Here is a 4,903-nt window from a genome sequence, read left to right as displayed (position 1 = left end):
TACCAAGGGCTCAAGTAGAAAGAAAATGTTTTGAGAATGATGATGGCAACAAATGTACAAATGTGCTTGACACAATGTATGTATGTATGTATGTATTGTGATAAGAGCTGTACGTGCCCCAATAAAATAATTTTTTTAAAAGACCTTTATATCAAAGAGTAATTGTGTATTAAGAAAACATCTCAGCCCAGTCCAGATCAAGTCCATAAGTTTGATAGTAGCTCATATAGTCTGATACGAGTCTATAAATTTCTGTTCAGACTCATGCAACACATGCAATGATGCCAAATTCAGGAAGATGATAGGCCAGTAAGTGGAAGGTCTTGTAGATTCATTGGTGGGGAAGCATCTCCAGGGTTGTGGCTGCTATCATCATGGCTCCATGTGACTTGTCAACAAGAAGGTGAAGCAGAGTGTGTGTCAGCCTCCAGGGAGGAAGACAGAAGTTCCCAGAATCCTCAGGAGAAGGCTATGCCCACACTGAAACATTATTGGCTATGACCTGACTGACAGTCTAGACTCTACCCCTTCACTCAAGTTGACAGGAGATTATGTAATTGCCACCCTGGGTACCATCTGATTTCTTCATCACACTAGTCTGATCTCTTTATGAAGATGAATATCAAGCAGGGTCCTGCCATAAGAACTAATTGTTTTTAGATTAGAGCTATGATTACCTGATGCTCTAAATTAGTTCGTATATCTATGGTTTATATATGGCTCTGATTCACTTTAGAGACATCATTATCATTTTATTGGAGAACATTATAAGTCATTCTCATGGGGCATAAGGCAATTCTATTGATAGTATTAATTTATCCAATGGCATAGAATTTAAAACACTGTTGAGAAAAGGAAATTATACATGTATCGGATGACTTTTCAGACATCGTTACCTAATTATTGACTTGGACAGATCAAAAGCTTCAGTGATTGGACACTATTTACAAGAGCAATGAGGCTTGCAGATAGAGCAAAACTTTTCATACCTCTGATTGACAGAGGTAGAACCATGCCTGCTAGACTAACACATGCCATAATAAAGCAAAGTGAGCATGAACATGCGAAATATATGGTAGTCTTGGACCACCATTCATTGGGCACCCTCAAAGCAAGAGCTCCTAACCAAAGTCCGACAACCGCCCAATTCATAACCTTGGTATAGTAGCCATTTGCTTCTTCTTACACTAGGACTCAGCCTTAAGTCCAAGGCAGTATTTCAAGTTCTTGAGTCTGCCTCAGTTGAGTTAAAGGTCAAGCTCAATTCACTAAATGGGGCTTCCAAATCGTCTCCTTCTAGTGTGGCATATGTAGGCTGTTGTGTGCCTCATAATGAGAGCGCCTAGAGTCCCAGTTGTCTATAGTATGCAGCCTGGGCCACTAAGGGCTGGATAGAAACTTGGTCAAAAGTGTCCAATTGGGAACATAATCCTGGACATATGCTCCCCTTGGGATCTTTTTTTAAAAATCATTTTATTAGGGGCTCATACAACTCATCACAATCCATCCATACATCAATTGTGTAAAGCACATTTGTACATTCATTGCCCTCATCATTCTCAAAACATTTCCTCTCCACTTAAGCCCCCTGGCATCAGCTCCTCATTTTTCCCCTCCCTCCCTACTTCCCCCTCCCTCATGAACCCTTGATAATTTATAAATTATTACTTTGTCATATCTTGCCCTGTCCGACGTCTCCTTTCACCCACTTTTCGGTTGTCTGTCCCCCAGGGAGGAGGTCCCATATAGTTCCCCCCTTGGGATCTGTATGAGTGACGTTAAGTGCTTTTTTCCTAATGTCAGGTTGCCCCACCAAGTTACCCACCAAGAGAAATGCCTTCGAGACAGACCAGCCTCACCCCATTGACTTGAATTTCCAGTAAGGTTTACTTTTCAAGTGTTGATTGAGGGTGACCATAATGCCATATCACAGAAATTTATTGGTTTCTCCCTCACCCCCTACTCCATCTTGAGACAGTGACCCCAGGTGAGGTGAGATCTCTTATGTTGTAGTGGCTTTTAAGATGTACCAATAAGGAGGTGATACATGGTTCACGGGCAGTAGGCACACTCACTACCTTGTTGCTTGGGAGACAGGATTAGAAGATTACGTGACCTGAGAGCAGAAGCCTGCCTGTGCTGGTGTTTATCCTGATAATAGTGGATGCGTCAATGTTTGTCCTTTTGTAATTCACAAATTCACTCAGCATAATGGTTTCCAGGTTCATCCACGTCATGAAGTGTGTCATGGTTGTGTTGCTGTTTTTCAGGGATGCATAGAATTCCATTTTGTGTATCTATCAGAGCTTCTTTATCCATTCTTCTACTAACGGACATTTGGGCTGTTTCCAGCTTCTTGCGATTGTGAACTATGCTGCAATAAACATTGGAGAGCATATATCTGTGTTCTGGCTCTTACTTCTTTGGGGTGTGTGCTCAGAGGAAGCATTGCAGGGTTGTACAGTATTTCTATTCCCACTTGTTTTAGGTTGCGCCCTATTGTTTTCTACAATGGTTATACATGTTCACAAGCCCACTGACACTCTATCAGGGAACCAGTCTCTCCGAACCCTCTCCAGCATTTGTGGTTTTCTGCTTTTCTGAATTGGGCTACTGTGGTAGGTGTAAGATCATCTCATCATTGTTTTGATTTTCATCTCCTGAACAGAGAGTGATCAAAGAGTATTTCGTCCATGGTGAAGTGTTTATTCAAGTCTTTTGCCCACCTTGTAACTGGATCTTTTTTTACCTTGAGGTGTTACAGAATTCTGTAAATTTTTAATAATTAGTCCTTAGTTGTGTTAGTCTGGGTTGACTAGAGAAACCAATTCATAGACACTCATATGTGTGTAAGAGATAACTTTATATCAAAGAGCAATTGTACATTAAGAAGACATCTCAGCTCAGTCCAGATCAAGTCCATGTCAATACTAGTCCATAAATTCCTCTTTAGACTCACGCAGCCATGCAATGATGCTGAATGCAGGAAGATCACAGGCCAGTGGGCGGGTCCAGTGGTAGTTGAAGCATCTCAGCGCTGGCGTGGTCTCCACATGGCTCTTCCAGCTCCAGGGGATCTGGCTCTATCAGCGTAGATCCATGTGGCTTGTCAACAGGAATGTTTCACAGGAAGCCGAGGTAGAGAGAGAGAGACTGCGTGTGTCTGGCCTCCAATTAGCTATTTATCTCCATGGTGCTTTATCTTCATAGTGCCTCCAAATGAGGTCATCAAGCTGTGACCTGATTGACAGGCTAGACTCCTCCCCTTCTCAGGTTGACAGGAGACTCTGTAACTGCCACATTTGTCCATTATGTCATTGTTAAATTTTTTCCCAACTTCTGGACTCTTGTTTTACTCTTTTAATGAAGTATTTTGATGTGCATAAGTGTTTTATTTCAGTAGGTCTCAATAATCTATTTTGTCTTCCATTATGTGAGCTTCCTTTATTACATGTATTTATGCTCTGTATTAGGCTCCTTACGTTTGTCCCAATTTTGTCATTGATGATCCTTATAGCTCTGGGGTTTACAATTAGGTTTCTAATATGTCTTGAGTTTATTTTTATACATGGGGCAAGGTATGGGGCATGTTTCCTTATTCTTCAGATAAAGATCCATATTTTTCTAGCACCATTTGCTGAAGAGGTTTTTTTTTCTATTTAATGTTTTTTTGTCCTTTGTTGAAAATCAACTGCCTATACATGGATGTTTTTATCTCTGGGTTTTCTATTTTGCTCCATTTGTCTTGTATCTATCACTGTGCCAGGACCAGGTTGCTTTGACTATGGAGGTTGTATAAATTGGTTTTGAGGTTGAATAATGCAAGACCTCCTACGTTTCTCTTTTTAATGAATTCTTGGCTTCTCCTGGGTCTCTCCCCTCTCCAAATGAAGTTGGTAATTAGTATTTCCAGTTCATTAAACAAGGAAGTTTGGGTTTGGATCAGAATTGTATTTGTAGATGGCTTTAGGTAGTATTGACACTTTCACAATATTGGGATTTTCTATCCATGAACATAGGATATTATTCTATTTATGTAAGTCTATTTTGGTATCTTGTAATAATGTTCTGTAGTTTTCTTTGCACAAGTGTGTGTGTGTCTTCTAGTTAGATTTATTCCTAAGTATTTAATTTTTTGTGTGGCTATTGTAAATGGCATTATTTTCTTGATGTTTATAGGAATCTGATTGATTTCTGCTTGTTAGTCTTGTATCTTGCTACTTTACCGAACCTCTCAGTTGTTTCCAACAGTCTGTTCAGTAGTCCTTGGGATTCTCTTTATATAAAATTATATCATCCGCAAGTAACAGGAGCTCCAGTTCTTCTTTACCCAATTGTATTCCCTTGATTTATTTCTGTTGCCTAAGGATTGTAGCTTAGATTTCTAGCATGTTATTGGTTAAGCATGGCAACATTCCCTTGGTTTCAGTCTTAGGGAAAATGTTTTCAGATCTCCCTCCCCCGCCTGCCCCCCACTGTAAGTTTGATGTTGACATTGGATTTTTGTATATGGCCTTTATTATGTTGCAGGGATTTTCCTTCTATTCCTGCTTGATTGAATGTTCGATCAGAAAAATGGGAGTTAGATATTGTCAGATGTTTTTCCTGCATCTATTGATATGATCATGTCGTTCTTGTTCTTTGTCTTGTTTATGTGGTGGATTGCACTGTTTTTCAAATGCTGAACCATTCTTTCATCCCTGGTATGAATCACACTTGGTCATGGTGAATGATTTCTTTGATATGTTGTTGGATTGTATTGGCCAGACTTGGTTGAGAATTTTTACATGTATGTTCATGAAGGAAGATGGGTCAGTACTTTGGGGGTGTGTGTGTGTATCTTTGCGTGGTTTGGGTATCAGAGTTATATTTACTTCATAGAATGAATTTGGGGGTTTGCTGT

At 40.0% G+C, this 4,903-nt stretch overlaps 1 protein-coding gene across 1 annotated transcript in view; it reads left to right on the top strand.

Annotated features, from left to right (window-relative positions):
• The window catches only part of PRKCB (protein kinase C beta), a 457,504-nt gene that overhangs the window by 318,308 nt on the left and 134,293 nt on the right, over window positions 1-4,903 (top strand). The gene's annotated exons all lie outside the window — the stretch shown is intronic.

This window comes from Echinops telfairi, unplaced genomic scaffold (genome assembly GCF_000313985.2).
Source record: "Echinops telfairi isolate 266 unplaced genomic scaffold, ASM31398v2 ScPeMD7_5;HRSCAF=22, whole genome shotgun sequence".
Classification (NCBI taxonomy): Eukaryota; Metazoa; Chordata; class Mammalia; order Afrosoricida; family Tenrecidae; genus Echinops; species Echinops telfairi.
The sequence above is the reverse complement of the archived record's forward strand: the minus strand, read 5'-3'. Positions and strand labels throughout refer to the sequence as shown.